General features: G+C 38.6%; 1 protein-coding gene across 1 annotated transcript in view; it reads left to right on the top strand.

Moving 5' to 3' along the window:
* zfhx3b (zinc finger homeobox 3b) overlaps positions 1 to 17,631 on the top strand; it is a 496,343-nt gene that overhangs the window by 432,835 nt on the left and 45,877 nt on the right. The window lies entirely within an intron of this gene.

The following is a 17,631-nucleotide window of genomic DNA, read 5'->3' on the forward strand; positions in this document are numbered from 1 at the left end:
CAGGAAGGGAATCAGGGATTGTAGGGAATGGCAGGATGGTTGAGTTGAGGTTTATCAGATCAGCTATGATCTCATTGTATAGCCTACATCAACTCCTCTGCCTTATGGTCTCATAGTATACATAATAATGTGCAGTAGTTTGGATTGAGTTGTGTCTGGTCAAATTTGATCTAATAGGTTCTTGAAAGCAAGCATGTTAAGCAAAGCAAACAGACGAATAAATGGTCATGACTGAAATAACATAGGTCTGCACTTGCAAAGGTGAGAGAACTTTGATCCGAATTTTTGGATTCAGACTGCCCAATGTATTTTGCATTGTAGTTTGTATTTGGCTATTCTTTTATCATATGGATAGGTTGCCAAGTGACAAAGTAGCATTTTACTCTTCCAAGTTGTCTTTTAGTGCTTTTTATGTTGTGGGTAGAGTAATAACGTTGGAGTTTATTGCATGAGCCCAAAGACATACTGAAACTTCTATTAGCATTATGCTGCAAATCAAGATAATTATTTCAGGACATCATTCTGGAACATATTTGTTCCTAATTTTTTATTAAATGCTGAATGACAGCAAGCTTTCCCCAGAAATAAAACTGAACACTGGGACTCATTTGAACGCAAAGATTTCCAGCACTAAATGCAAATCCACACGTGGTTTGTAATTGCTTCTATTTTGATGGGTGGTAGTAATCTTCCTGGAGACTTACTGCCATATCATATCACCTGAAAAAGCTACTGGACCAATCATAGCATAATGATGACAGATAGGCACAGTGACATCAAAAAGTATGGAAAACAACCACATTAATTAAAATGATCAGTTATTCATGAAACATTTAAATATTCATCACATTTGAAAAAGTGCAGAGAAACTATTACCCTTTTTAAATGCCATAATTGCATAGTCAACGCAATCTGTAGCGGTCTCAGTTTTAAAAAAAATTTAAAAGAATGACTACAAATCGAAGGAACATAATAGAAAGAGTTTGGGATTTCATGTAAAGGCAGTTTCCATTAATATTGCCAATCAATTTAAAAAATAATTCTTCTGAAATTGGTCTAAAATATTAGCCTGGCATTCTCCGTAATATGGTTGCTTACTTCAGCACCACACTTCTATTAAATTCCACTTGTGCCTGGCCTCAATTTGCTATAGGAAAAATTATTCTCTGATAACGCAATTTCCATAATAACTAGTTTTTCACACAAAATGCTTTGTGATTGCACAGTAATTCTTTTAGATGAAAATTGCTTTATCAGGCCATAAAAATGAATAAAACCTTATTAAAATGATGCATTACTTTAATGAAATGATTTATGAAGTTTTGTGGGCATTTAAAGATTAATAAGAATTATAAAACTAAACAACACCGACCCGTATTTGGTCTTTTCACTTGTGTGTTATTTTCTATCCAGTTAGCCACAAAAAGGTTACACTTTGGCTTTTCTATTCACTCAATTTGCTCCAAATGGTCTCCTCACAAAAATGTGTATTTATCATTAAAAATGTGGCATGTTTAAAAAATTTAACTGTACGAATGCTGAATTTACTCAAAATAACACCTATTTCACACAATTTCTTCAAGAATAACATTGTTTATTTACAATTCTGTGAGGTAAGACTTACAGTAGTCTTTCAGTGTGCAGGCCTTTGGTGCTTTTTAATCTATTCTATAAGAACTCTTAATATTAATATACTGAATTAAAGCAAAACACTGCAAAAGCTGTAAATTTTAAACAAACATAGAGACTAATGGAGACACTCAGCGGGTCTGATAGCTGTGGGGAGAGAAACAGAGTTAACATTTCAAGTCCGATATGACTTCCTCAGTTCCCCAGAAAAGTCATTCCGGACTCAAAATATTAACTTGGTTTTTCTCGCCAAAGATGCTGCCAGATCTGCTGAGTTTCTCCAGCACTCTTTGTGTTTGTTTCTTATCATTAACAAAATAACCAATTTCACATAGCTCTACTAGTTAATGGAGTGGGGATCGAATTCATTGTGCATGTAAATATATTTGTACATGCAGGTGTATGACTCCATAATATATGCAATAATAGCTGGATTGGAACACCTTAGAAGACTCTAATAAAACAAAGATTCCAATGACAGCATGAACTGCATTCTGACAATGTGTTGCCTACAATTCAGTGCCTTATTTTACACCGGTGACAGTATTTATACACTTAGGAATATTTTGACCACCAAGATTGCTTAGTCCACAAGCATGCATGATAATATTGTTTGTTTCAAAGCTAACCGTGCGTGTGAAAGGATGAAGAGTACTTATCAGCAGTTGTAACAAAACCTTCTCTGGTTTTTCATGCTTTGCAATCAGTGATCCATAATTCTTCTCCTTTCAGTGATATGGGAAGAGCAATTATAATTTTGCATTTTTCAGGAGCAGTATAACTTCTATATCCTGATAAAAAGGTGGTTAGTGTCCAAGCTGTTACTGGCTCTCATTTCACAGACAAAAATCACCTGTAGCACACATACTTCTGGTCAAATCATGATTTCCATTCTAAAGAGACAAATCCCTGTAGAATTACTGAGAGTTCATGGAATTTTGTTGACAGCAAAATTTACCATGAAATTGAGGTGTGTTAAGCCCTTCCTATATTATAGTATAGTTTTGTTTTCTTTGAAAGGAGGTGATTTGAGAAACACGGGCTCCAAAACCCTATTAGAGACAAAATGAGCAGAATTGGTATGTTTCATTTTATATGCATTTGAGAGCCATTGATTCTGTTCCATATCTCCTCACCAGTGAATTAAGATTCCTTCAACTGTGAAGATTGGGTAACTTTACATACTACTAAGTAATTTTAATGGCATGTATGCACTATAATTCAGCAGCAAGTTAGATGAATGTCTTTTTTTTGTAATTTCATATAAATACAAAATTTTAACATGTGTTGTAATTTGACATTGAATATAGGTTTACAGTTTAGTTTGTATAGGAACTCATTGCTCTATAAAGTGCCAAATAACTCATCTTTAACATTACTATTACATTTACAGAGGTACTGCACTGATATGAGAACATAGTTACAGTTGTTTTTGAAGCTACTAGTAAATTTGAGCTTGCATTTTTGATTGATAATATATAAATTCCAATTAGCCAGGTGACTCAATAATTAACAAATGTTCATGTATTTTTCAAGGCTGAGACAGCTCATGGATGTAGTGCTTAATCTTTGTTGTAGTCGTTTCTATTTCCAGTTGTTGAAGCAACCGATTTCTTAAAATTAATTTAATGAACAATTTAAATTACATCAAACTTTGTTGAGGCAGGCAACAAAATATTTCATTTGCTGGAGGTATAACTGAATTTTTCAGCTCTTCTGGACTTTTATACTCTTCTGCATGACAGTGGCAAAGAAAAGGCCCTGAAACCCTCCCTAACAGAGTGATCAAGTTCAGATTTTGTTCACACTTATCTATTAGACAATATTTTAAAATGTACATAGATAACTAATCTTCCCTACATGCAGTATAGAAAGTGTGCATGTCATCAAATAAATAACCTTTGACTAGAGGTACATGTTAGAAGACGTGGAAGTGAAGATAATGTCCTCTGAGCTAGCAGAGCCTAGCCCATGGAATATTGCAGTTTACCAACACCTTGCAAAGAACCATAAAAGATGATGAGAATTCCTCCATCCAGTGCATTCTTTATGTGAAATTTGCATGTAGTATGAGGAGCAAAATATAGAGGCAATGAGTAGCAACCTCTCATCTATAATCTATTAATATAAGCATCTATCATGACAGTCAGATTTGTAAGGAAGTAGCAGTTTAATGGAAGACTATGAAAATAAGTGAATGAATTAAATGAAAAATGAAGGGTAATACCGACGATAGACAAGTATCAAGCAATATTGTCAAACCCATTGATTAACAGGCTAATAATAAGTTTCTAGAATAAACTGATTCTAAAATGTCTAATTGTTTCTATGCCCTATTCTGCTCCACAAGTTCCTGTACTAAAAATAAAATATTTATGAAACTATGGCCTAAAGGTTGAAGTTGCTCACCTAACGTTGTGCGATTAGTGAAATGGACCGTTTCTGATTTGAGTTGGAGAGAGAGGAAGGGAGAAATAGCTATTAAAGATGGTATTAATGGACTGCAAGCAAGGAAAAGTTGTCATGGAAGTGTGTTTATGGTGTATAGTGCTGGCAGGCATGATTTCAATAGGCTTTGACATGTTTAACATAAATGTATACAGCAGGGCTCCTGCATTCATGAATAATTCCTTCAGGCCCCATGCCTCCCTAATTACTGAAATTGAAAAAATAGGTCATGCGCATCTTTACTTGAACAGCAAGATTTTTTTTCCCTTCTCTGAGTGCTGGATGTGCAGAATATATCTGTGATACAATGAGCTAGCTGGACAAACAGCTGAAAGGGCAAATAGAATGTAAAGGTGAACAATAATGCATTAAAAAAGCATTTATTTTAATTTCTCCAGAGTTTTAAGCAAATCATTTTATTTAAATGATCTGAGGAAGGAAGGAATAAAGGGTTTTGTACGCACTGTCAAGCAAGCTTTAAAAAGAAACACATTAGAATCATTTGTCTGATATCTTGTACAATCTGCTTGAGAATATTTTTACTTATTTTCATCTTTAATGTGATACACATGTGTATTTGTGGACGCAGAAAGAGTGGACTTTCAAAATGTAATGTATTGCATTATTTATTTAAATAATTATAATAAAATTGAAGGAGACAGTTGCTTTTACTATGGCTTTAACTGGGTTTTATTTTAAGTTCTTCAATTATCAAATCTATACGATATCAATAATTTATTTTCACAGAATCTTTACTCTAAATTAAATTTTTAATTTTGCAGTCAGCTGTGGCGTTACTAAGATTTATAAGCCAGACCTGTGTTTTACTGGCCAGCACCATAATTAAATCCATGTCAGTTTCCTGACTAATACCTTAATGTTTTCAACATAGAAATCCACTGTGGAATACAGAAACAGAACAGCAAGTTTTGTAAATTGCAAAACAGCATTTTTAACCTCCCATCCTCTTTCCCTTTTCTTCCACCTTCCCTCTGCGTTTGGAGTAAGTGAATAGATTACCACATCCATAAATATCTCCAAAGTTGTCATCTAATTGTGCCCCTTAGTCAACCAGCCATTCAACATGGAATACTTTGAATGAAGAAAACACCACATACTCTACTGGTTAGATTTTTCCTTCTGCTTCCATGATGATATGGCTAAGATCGGCAAATGTCCCCAGGATGAAATCTTTAGTGTGAACACCAGCTGAGACTGGAATCTGAAATTGGGTCCCTTTGTTAAAAATCAGGATCCCCTTGTGTTGCAGCCACTGAGACTCCAACCCACCTCTTGAAAACCCTACTGTCATCTTTCACAATAAATATAAATTGACAAGTTAATGGTAAGGCTGAGGAAAATGCAAGAAGATGCAATGTAGGTATGATTTTTGAATCTTATTCATTGGTGCCTATTTGATGACCTACCTAGACTGCAAAATCAGAACTAATGAGTATTAAAGCTGTCTACTATACCATAGCCTTCACATTCAATTAAATCACTCAAAGATAGTTTTTACACAGAGCCATAAATAAAGATAGAAGCCGATTGCTGCAGCAAAAATTAACCTAATAGATGATACCTAAAATCTTATGAGAAGCTGAGAATCATAAAGGAAAGTGTCAGAAGGGTTAGATTGTTTGCGTTTTTAACATCAGCACAGTGCACCAATGAAAACTCTGCAGTCTTTATAAGTAATGCAGAATGCCTGGAGCATTGTAGGGTAGAATAATGAGCTGCAATATTTCTATTCTGGATAAATAATAAACTTTAGACACTTCAGACAACTTAATCCAAGAATACATTATATCTTAATAAGAGTGTACCTGACTGACATTTTTCCATGAAACCAGGTGTTTTTACAATTTAATGCAATGCCTGGGCCAAAATTCTCAATCCCGTCCCAGTTTTGGGATAATGTCTCAGAATAACACCTAACCAAAGCAAATCTTTATTAATCATGTATCTCTCTTATTGGGCAATTTTGATATTCTGAATTGCTTCTCATGGCAGGATTTCATTTTTCACCGTATAACCTTATGAATAAAAGTATTGTGGCTCGTTGAAATTCAATCTTTACCATAGGTGGAAATGTGTTTAATTCAGCTGCAACCAAAATACCAGTAGTTCAGTAGGTAGCAAATGTTTGATGAAATTCCACTTCCAAAATATAATGTAAAATATATGCCATTAACACTATTATAAGCAGAGTTGAGAAGGTTCTATGACATGTGCCATTTTGGTGAAAACTTGCTGAAGGTATTTCCTTGAAGCTTGGCTTGATTGTATGCTGTTGTTGGCTTTGGAGCAGGTTAAATCGAAGAAAATGAGAAGCAAAGGTTCTTTATGAGGAACAGAGTTTTTAAGGATTTTGTGACTGAGTTTGATGACACACATGCTAAGTGGGCTGCCACGTCAACTCATAAGATATTTTTTAGCTGTGTCTACATTTATTTTAGAGTCATAGAATCATAGAGATGTACAGCATGGAAACAGATCCTTCGGTCCAACCCGTCCATGCCGACCAGATATTCCAACTCAATCTAGTACCAGCCCATATCCCTCCAAATCCTTCCTATTCATATACCCATCCAAATGCCTTTTAAATGCTGCAATTGTACTAGCTTCCACCACTTCCTCTGGCACTCCATACATGTACCACCCTCTGCATAAAAACGTTGCCCCTTAGGTCTCTTTTATATCTTTACCCTCTCACCCTAAACCTCTGCCCTCTAGTTCTGGACTCCCTCACTCCAGGGAAGAGACTTTGTCTGTTTACCCTATCCATGTCCCTCATAATTTTATAAACCTCTAAGGTCATCCCTCAGCCTGCAACCTATTCAACCTCTCCCTATGGCTCAAATCCTCAAACCCTGGTAACATCCTTGTAGGTCTTTTCTGAACCCTTTCAAGTTTCACAACATCCTTCCAATAGGAAGGAGACCACAATTGCATGCAATGTTCCAAAAGTGGCCGAACCAGTTTCCTGTACAACTCCAACATGACCTCCCAACTCCTGTACTCAATACTCTGATCAATAAAGGAAAGCATACCAAACGTCTTCTTTACTTTCCTACTATTTGTGACTCCACTTCCAAGAAGCTATAAACCTGCACTTCAAGGTCTCTTTGTTCAGCAACACTCCCAGGACCTTACCATTAAGTGTACAAGTCCTGCTAAGATTTGCTTTCCCAAAATGCAGCACCTCGCATTTATCTAAATTAAGCTCCATCTGCCATTTCTCAGCCCATTGGCCCATCTGATCAAGATCCCATTGTAATCTGAGGTAACCTTCTTCGCTGTCCACTACACTCCAATTTTGGTGTCATCTGCAAACTTACTATCTATACCTCTTGTGCTCGCATCCAAATCATTTATATAAATGACAAAAAGTAGTGGGCCCATCACTGATCCTTGTGGCACTCCAGTAATCATAGAGTCATAGAGATGTACAGCATGGAAACACACCCTTTGGTCCAACTTGTCCATGCCGACCATAGGGCACATGGTATTGGGGTCAAGGTACTGACTTGGAATGAAAATTGGCTGATTGACAGGAAGCAAAGAGTAATGATAAATGAGTCTCTTTCAGAATGGCAGGTGGTGACCAGTGGGGTACCACAAGGTTCAGTGCTGGGACCGCAGCTGTTTACAATATACATCAATGAAATAGATGAAGGCATTAAAAGTAATATTAGCAAATTTGCTGGGTGACAGGGTGAAAGTGAGGAGGATGCTATGAGAATACAGGGTGACTTGGACAGGCTGGATGAATGGACGGATGAATTGCAGATGCAGTTTAATGTGGATAAATGTGTGGTTATCCACTTTGGTGGCAGAACAGGAAGGCAGATTACTATCTAAATGGAGTCAAATTAGGTAAAGTGGAAGTACAACGAGATCTAGGTGTTCATGTGCATCAGTCAATGAAAGCAAGCGTGCAGGTACAGCAGAAATGAAGAAAGCTAATGGCATGCTGGTCTTCATAACAAGAGGAATTGAGTATAGAAGCAAAGAGGTTCTTCTGCAGCTGATGAGACCGTACCTGGAGTATTGTGTGCAGTTTTGGTCTCCAAATTTGAGGAAGGACATTCTGGCTATTAAGGTATGAAGCATAGGTTCAAGAGGTCAGTTTCCAGAATGGTGGGACTATCATATGTTGAAAGATTGGAGCAACTGAGCTTGTATACACTTGAGTTTAGGAGGATGAGAGAGATCTGATTGAGACGTATAAAATTATTAAAGGATTGGACACTCTGGAGGCAGAAAGCATGTTTCCGCTGATGGGTGAGTCCAGAACCAGAGGACAGTTTAAAAATAAGGGGTAGGCCATTTAGAACAGAGTTGAGGAGGAACGTCTTCATTCAGAGAGTGGTGGATATGTAGAATGCTCTGCCCCAGAAGGCAGTGGAGGCCAAGTCTTTGGATACTTCCAAGAAATAGATGGATAGAGCTCCTAAAGATAGTGAAATCAAGGGTTATGGGATAAGGCAGGAACAGGATACTGATTGTGGATGATCAGCCATGGTGGTGCTGGCTTGAAAGGCCGAACGGCCTATTCCTGCACCTATTGTCTATTGTCAGATATCCTTAACCAATCAGACCTCCAATGTGAAAAACAACCTTCCACCATCACCCTCTGTCTTCTACCTTTGAGCCAGATCTATTTCCAAATGGCTAGTTCTCCCTGTATTTCATGAGATCTAACCTTGCTCAGCAGTCTCCCATGGGGAACCTTGTCAACTGCTTTTCTGATGTCCACCACTCTGTCCTCATCAATCCTCTTTGTTATTTCTTCAAAAAACTCAATCAAGTTTGTGAGACATGATTTTCCATGCACAAAGGCATGTTGATTATTCCTAATCAGTCCTTGTCTTTCCAAATACATGTACATCCTGTCCCTCAGGATTCCCTGCAGCAACTTGCCCACGACAAACATCAGGCTCACTGGTCTATAGTTCCCTGGCTTGTCCTTACCACCTTTTTAAAATAGTGGCACCGCATTAGCCAACCTCCAGTCTTCTGACACCTCACTTGTGACTATCGATGATATAAATTTCTCAGCAAGGGGCTCAGAAATCACGTCTCTAGCTTCCCACAGTGTTCAAGGGTACATCTGATCAGGTCTATCCACTTTTATGTGTTTCAAGACATCCAGCACTTCCTCCTCTGTAATATGGGCATTTTTCAAGATGTCACTATCTATTTACCTACATTCTATATTTTCCATATCCTTTTTCACAGTAAACACTGATGCAAACTACTTGCTTAGTATCTCCCCCATCTCCTGCGGCTCTTCACAAACGCTGCCTTGCTGATCTTTGAGGGGCCCTATTCTCTCCCGAGTTACCCTTTTGTCCTTAATGTGTTTATAAAAGCCCTTTGGATTCTCCTTAACTCTACTTGCCAAAGCTATTTCATGTCCCTTTTTGCCCTCCTGATTTCCCTCTTAAATATAATTTGTTATTTATCATTTCTGATCAAATGCAATTTACCTATTAACGATAAATTAACTTACAAAAACTGAAAGAAGTGCGGATGTTGCAAAAATAAAAATTGCTGGAAAAGCTCAGCAGGTCTGGCATCATCTATAAGCAAAATCAGAGTTAACGTTTCGAGTTGAGTGACCCTTCCTCAACCTTGTTCCACGATAAGGTAGAAATGTAAATAATACCTATAAATTAGATCATGTCATAATAAGGTTACCTTGCCAACTAATTAGCACACTCTTTTCTTGCAGTAGAAATTGTTGGTCCCTTTGAGATATGGTATTCTTATGATTCTGTTCTGATGAGCAAAAATGCAAAATTTTGACAGCATTTTTTTTTCACCAATATAATTATATAATGCTAGGTTGGGGTAAGGCAGGGGAATAATTTTGCTCATAGTACTTGATCTGCTGTTCATTTTCTAAAATGACTTTCCATTGTGTTGTCAGTGGTTTCCTTAACTGAATGTGTTGCAAGTTATGTCTCCACTTAAGCCGAAGTGCAGGACCTAATGTGTTGTATTGAAGAACTTCAGTTCATCCAAATGAGCTAAAATTTAAGATAAAGATATGGGAGATTTTTTTTTCTCTACAGAAGTTACTTAAAACTATGTAACTATTTTTATTCTTGCATTAAGCTTAATGGGACTTTGCTCCACACCCCAAAATGCAACAATTCTGGTGTTCCATTTCATGAAAAAAACTCTTAACACTTGCAGTGATCCATTTGCTTCTTACAGGGTTTCCTCTTATGACGTGAAGCACTAATAATTTAATCAATACGAGAATAAGATTTCCATTCTTGTATGCAGGATATTTTGTCCTTTTGCTATTAACTACTTGTTATTTCCTACATTTCAATTTAAAATCTATTTTACATAATTATTCAGTGATCAGAATGATGATGGCGTCATGGTATTGTCACTGAACTACTAATCCAGAGGTCCCTCCACAGGGTAATGACATAAGTTCAAATCCCACGATGCCAGCTGATGGCATTTATATTTAACTGATCAAAAAAAATTGTGGTGAAAACTAACTAGAGGGGTCACAAAGAATGTCTGATTATGGTGAAACCAGAGAGAAAGAATGCCCACCACCAAGATCCTTTCTGCTCAAGCAAGGCTCGAGATCCCAGTTGGCTAAATCCATCAGCCCCTGCTCAAGGATCGCTATGATAAATAAGTTGGGCTAGGATCCCTGTTTACCCAGCCACCATCCTCGATTACCTGTCATTTGAGATCTCTGGTGAGCAACACAGCTCAGCACAACAAGAATTCTTGTTTTATCCCCAGCACGGCATCTTGTCATCTGCAACAATGAGGTGCACAACAGTTTGCTGGGAGGGATAACCATCGCGCCAGTCAGGGTTCTGTCCAACATCCAGAAAACTGGGCACTGAGGGAGAGTTTATACCTAAAGGGGAGCGGGACCAGAAAAAAAATCGATACCATTAATTGCCGTAAAATGTCTAGCAGGATCACTGATTCCAGTGACTCTGGATTCACAGGAATGTGGTTCACTTTCAGTATCCCTCTGAAATGGCCTAGCAAGCCATCCAATGACACTAACCTGTTACAGAAAAATCTTAAATTAGTAAAACTCAACGTGCAGTCTGTCATCGATAAAACGCTGGAAGAAACAAGGGCACACATGGCCTGGCTGTTCCTGCAAAGATTGCCATATCTGAGGGCTTGTGCCAAAAAAAAAGCTGTCCCACAGATTAATCATGCAACAGCCTGTAACAAAATCATGCTTATCAATTCACACCCTACGGCCAAGACTCCACCATCAGAATACAAAATTCAACCCAGACTGCATGAAATCTTCTGACATCAGGTCAAATATGACTAAGAAAACCACCTTCTAATTCCAATTTACTGGTCCTCCTCAGCTGACCAATTGATATTCCTCCATATTGAACACCATTTGGAGGATCACTGAGATTGGGAAGAGCATAAGTGTACTCTGGATGGAGGACTTCAGTGCCCACCAAGAATCACTTGGTGACACCACTGCTGACTGAACTATCTGGATCTTGAAGGACATTTCTGTCAGACTGGATCTGTGGCAGATGTTGAGGGCACAAACAAGAGGGAAATCCTTCCTATATCTCTTCTTACCAATCTGTTTGTTACTATGTAGCCGTCCATGATAGTATTGGTAGGAGTAACCATCTTACTATTCTTGTGAAGATAGGGTGCCACCTTTGAGTTTTCGTGTTGCACTTTCAAGTAATAAATGGGATAGATTTCAACAGACATTGTAGCTCAAAACTAGGTATATATGAGATATGAGGGTCATCAGCAGCAGAATTGTACTTAACAGCAATCCTTGACCCCTTAGCCCAGCATATCCTTCAATTTACTAATATCATCAAACCAAGGGACTACTCTGATTCAATAAAATGTGCAACAGGGCATGCCAGGAGTAGCACTGTGCATATCTGAAAAAGAGATGTGAAACAGTAACGCAGAACAGCTTGTATGCCAAACTGCTGAAGCAGTATGTGACCAAGAGAATGAAGTGATCCTACAACCAAAGGATCCAATCAAAGCTCTGCAGTCCTGTCAATCCAGTTGTCAATAATGGTGGGCACTTAAACAATAAACAGGAGATGGACACTATGCAAATATCAACATCCTCAATGATACGACTGCATGATCCTTCAGTACAAAACACAAGACAAAAGAATTTCCAAAGTGACATTGACAGTGCTATTGTGAAGCATGTACACAGCAGTAATTAAACATACTGATGCCTAGTTTGGAAATGCTAGGGTCACTCAGCTCCTGGGTTCATTACAGCCTTGACCAAAATATGAGAATGACTGGCCTTGATATCAAGGTAGCATTTGACAAAGTATGGCATCAAAATAAAGGACCCTGGTAAAATTGAAGTCAACGGGAATCAGTGTATACAATTAAAATTGTACACTGATTAGAGTCAAACCTAACAAAAAGGAAGATGGTTGTGTTACTGGGGGCCATTTGGTTTAGTTTCAGGATATTGCTGTATGAGTTCCTCAGACTATTTTTCAATGCTTCTTCAATGACTGTTCCATCATATGGCCAAAAGTGGGCATGTTCACTCATGATTTCACAATATGCAATACCATTTGTGACACCTCAGATATAACAACAATCCATGTCAATCTGCAGAAAGACCTGGATAGCATTCAGGTATGGGATAAAAATTGACAAGTAATATACTTTGTTCCACACTCCAATCTCCCTTTGACATTTAACAGTCTTAACATCACTACATTGCTACTATTAATATTCTAAGGATTTAAATGGTTAGAAACTGAACTGTACCGACCAGATAAGCACTGTGACTATAAGAGCAGGTCAGAAGCAGGTGGATAACTGACCACCCTGCCATGGTTCAAGCATGTAGCTGAGCACCACCTTCTCAATGGCAATTAGAATTGAACAACAAACATTGGCCATGCCAGTAATGCCTGAATGACATGATAGAATTAAACAAAACTGTAGTTGCTGCATTCCTGTTTGCAGACCCAAAATAATAGATCAGGTTATCCCGAGGCCTCTTTGTTCATTTAATTTCACCCCAGTCCACCAGATTAGTTGTATAATAAATTTTATTGAAATAAATAATTGTGTTTTATCATATGTCTTCTAGTTGCCAATTTTTCCCATATCTTAGAGTCACAGAGATGTACAGCATGAAAATAGACCCTTCGGTCCAACTCATCCATGCCGACCAGATATCCCAACCCAATCTAGTCCCACCTCCCTGCACCCGGACCATATCCCTCTCTCCAAACCCTTCCTATTCATATACCAATCCAAATGCCTCTTAAATGTTGCAATTGTACCAGCCTCCACCACTTCCTCTGGCAGCTCATTCCATACATGTACCACCCTCTGCATGAAAAAGGTGCCCCATAAGTCTCTTTTATATCTTTCCCTTCTCACCCTAAACCTGTGCCCTCTAGTTCTGGACTCCCCGACCCAAGGGAAAGGTTCTTTGCCTACTTACCCTATCCATGCCCCTCATAATTTTTAAAACCTATATAAGGTCACCCTCAGCCTCCGACGCTTCAGGGAAAACAGTCCCAGATTGTTCAGCCTCTCTCTATAGCTCAAATCCTTCAACCCTGACAACATCCTTGTAAATCTTTTCTGAACCCTTTCAAGTTTCACAACATCTTTCCAATAGGAAGGAGACCAGAATTGCATGCAATATTCCAACAGTGGTCTAACCAATATCCTGTACAGCGGCAACATGACCTCCTAACTCCTGTACTCAATAGGACCCAAAAAGGAAAGCTTACCAAACACCTTCTTCACTATCCTATCTACCTGTGACTCCACTTTCAAGGAGCTATGAACCTGCACTGCAAGGTCCCTTTGTTCAGCAACACTCCCTAGGACCTTACCATTAAGTGTATAAGTCCTGCTAAGATTTTTGCTTTCCCAAAATGCAGAAATAAAATGCAGGCAGGAAAGATCAGTCACCCAAACAACTGCATCAAGTAACATCTGACAACATTAACCAGCTTCAATTGTATTATTCTCTGCATAAGCACTTAATGCACAAGAGAAACCAATTAAGCAGTAGCACATTTAAGTGGTACAGACAGGAGCACTATTTAATGAACCTGGTTATAAGCAGGTAACCTTGGGGAGCTCCTGTGGCACAGTGGTGGTTTCACTACCTCTAAGCCAGGAGACCTGGGTTCAAGTCACACTGGATCCATATCTCTGAAAAGGTTGACTAGAAGATACAGGAGCACAATCAAGCCATTCGGTCCATCAAGTCTGCTCTGCCATTCAATCATGGCTAGTATGTTTCTCAACCCCATTCTCCTGTCTTCATACCTTAATCTTTGATTCCTTCACCAGTCAAGAATCTATCTCTGTCTTAAAAGACAATCAATGACTCAACGTCCACAGCCTTCTGTAACAATGAGTTCTACGTATTTACCACACATCTGGCTGAAGACATTTGTCCTCATCTCAGTTCTGAAAGGTTGTCCCTTTGCTCTAAGGCCTTGAACCCCCATCCCCGCACGCAGTCCTGGTCTCTCCTACTACTGCAAACATTTTCTCTATATCCACTCTTTCAGTATGCTGTAAGTTTCAATCAGATTCTCCCTCATCCTTCTAAATTCCAAGTATAGACCCAGGGTTCTCAACTGCTCCTCATATGACAAGTCCTTCATCCCAAGGATCATTCTTTTAAACCTCCTCTGGATCCCCTCCAAGGACAGCACTTCCTTCCCTAGATACAAGGCCCAAAAATGTTCACAATATTCCAAATGCAGTCTGACCAGAGCCTTATACAGCCCCATCCCTATAGTACAGTACCTCTTTGTACTTGTATTCTAGGCAGTCTTGAAATGAATGCTAACATTGTATTAGTCATCCTAACTGACATCTGAACCTGAATATTAATCTTAAGAGAATCCTGAATTAGAACTCCTAAGTCCCTTTGTACTTCAGATTTCGGAAGCCTATACCCATTTAGAAAATATTTCATGCCTTATTCTGCATTCCAAAGTGCAGAACTTCACACTTGCCCATATTGTATTCCATCTGCCCCTTCTTTACCCACTTTCCTAGTCTCTCCAAGTCCTTCTGCAGCCTCCTCACCTCCTTAACACTACCTGTCCCTCCACCTATCCTCTAGTGTCATCTGCAAACTTAGCAATGTCCTATGTCCTCAGTACCTTAGTCCAGATTGTTAATGTTGTGTTCCAAACACTGACCCCTCCACTAGTCATTGACTGCCTTGCTGAAGAAGACCCCTTTATCCCCACTTTCTGCTTTCTGCCAGTCACTCAATCCTCTAATCATGCCAGTACCTTGCTCCTAATACCATTGGCTGCTAGTTTATTTAGCAGCCTCCTGTACAGCACCTTATCAAATACCATCTGGAAATTCAAATATATCACGTCCACTAGCTCTCCTTTGTCTAATCTGCTCAATACTGCCGCAAAGAATTTTAATAGATTTGTCCGATCTGACCTCCCCTTGTCAAAGCCATGTTGACTCAGCCCGATTATCCCATACATTTCCAAATATTCTGCAAGTTTGTCCTTAGTAATGGACTCTAAAATCTTAACAACAAATGAGGTCAAGCTAACCAGCCCAAAGTTTACTGTCTTCTGCCACCCTTCCTTATGAAACAGCAGTGTTATATTAGACATTTTCCAGTCTTCTGGGACCCTCCCTGACTCCAGTGATTCTTCAAAGATTACCACAAATGCCTCCATAATCTCTCATCAATTTCCTTCAGAACCTTGGGGTGTAGTCCATCCAGTCTGGGTGCTTCCTCAGCACCCTTCCCTTGGTGATGACCATTATACTCATCTCTGACCCCTAGCTCTCTTGAAATTCTGGTGTGCTACCAGTGTCTTCCACAGTGAAGAATGTATCTATGCAGGTCACCTTATAGAGTACACTAAAGAATTTATGTGATCAGGACAAATTAAGAATAATGTTGGTCATTTTCCTCCATGTTGACCAAATAAAGATATCTTCTAGCCAAGAACTATCAGTCATTAAACTCCTGTAGTGGAGATGACGAGAGAGTCAATACAAGCATAGACCAATTCAATTTCAATTTTATAGTTGTCTTTCTTTCTTATTACTTAGGTTGTTTTGGCAACCAAGTGCATTGTATTTCTGAAAATAACTTGAACGATTCATAGATAAAAGTTGTCGCTGAGAGTCATAAACAAATGGATTAAATCTGGCATCTTCATGCTGATAACAGGAGTCAGTGATTAAAAGGTTAAACTGTTGTGCGACTGTGAATTTTTATTATTAATAAGTGCGAGAAAGACAGGCAAATTTATAGCCACAAAAGTTTATTAGTTTACGGTATTGTATTATAGACACACAAAGCTGAAAACACGAGACTTACGGAAAATGACATGAATTAATAATTACCTAATTGGCTCTTAGATTTTTTTTCACTGAGAGATGGAAGTTTATGTGATGTGCCTGTCAAAAGTATTTTAGCTAACTGATGTAGATGCCAAAGAGACAATAATTCCCTCCTCCCCCCACTACATGCACGCGCACGCACACACACACACACACACACACACACTCCTGTGGTAGTTTTCTGGGTAGGTTTCCTGTGTGGCTTTGATGTAATGTATGGTGCTACAGCAGTTTGTTGTACGTGTGGGTAAAATCGGGCCTGCAATGTAATCATTTTTGACGCCTGATGTTTGATTGAGACTGACATTTTAATGTCTGGAGCTGTGCAAGAGGTCAGATGTGGTTAACCTGGCTTTCTAACCTCCCTCTACTAGGAAAAGCAATGTCATTTAATCAGCCTACATTTAACTCTTTGAGGTCTAGGCACTAGCGACAAAATGGTTTTCTGTCCTGTCAGCTTCAATCTGTCCTGCCTAAGCAATAAAATAGATGAATGAGATATATTTCAGGTACAAAGTGAAGAGTGTGATAGCCAGTCCACTGACCCATGGAAACTTTAAGTAGAAGTACTTGATTTGGTGTGGTTGTTGGAAGATGCAGGAAAAATATATGTCCCCATCCCCACAAGCATGCAAGCTTTAATCAGAAACTTGATACAAAAAATCTGGTAATCTGTTTAATGTTTATTACAAAATAGGCAAAGTGAATAGCCAGACTCAGTGGGATGTCTTAAGAATGTACCCTCCTGATGCCAGTTATGGGCGCTAAATTATCTGGGTAAAGGTTTATGCATGCACTTGTGAAAAATATATTTACTCATGCAGCTCATTTAAAATGAATCTACATTTGGCTCAGCTCTTAAGCATACTTAATGCTTTCTCTTAATTTTTGAGATGCCTGTAAATATTACTTCATATAATCATGAGAATTAACCTTCAGGAGCAGCCATCTCTGCTGTCATTGTTAGGCTACACAAGAAAGCAATGACATCATAGTGTTCCACGGCGTAAATTAAAAGTGCTGAACAGCGATTGATAAATACCCCTTTAAAAATATCCCGTTATTTTGATTTAGTACTTTGAAATATAGATCTAGTAGACCAATGGAAAAAAGCTATAGTCCCTTGGCCTTAAAGGCTTTTCCATT

This window comes from Hemiscyllium ocellatum, chromosome 17 (genome assembly GCF_020745735.1).
Source record: "Hemiscyllium ocellatum isolate sHemOce1 chromosome 17, sHemOce1.pat.X.cur, whole genome shotgun sequence".
Lineage (NCBI taxonomy): Eukaryota > Metazoa > Chordata > Chondrichthyes > Orectolobiformes > Hemiscylliidae > Hemiscyllium > Hemiscyllium ocellatum.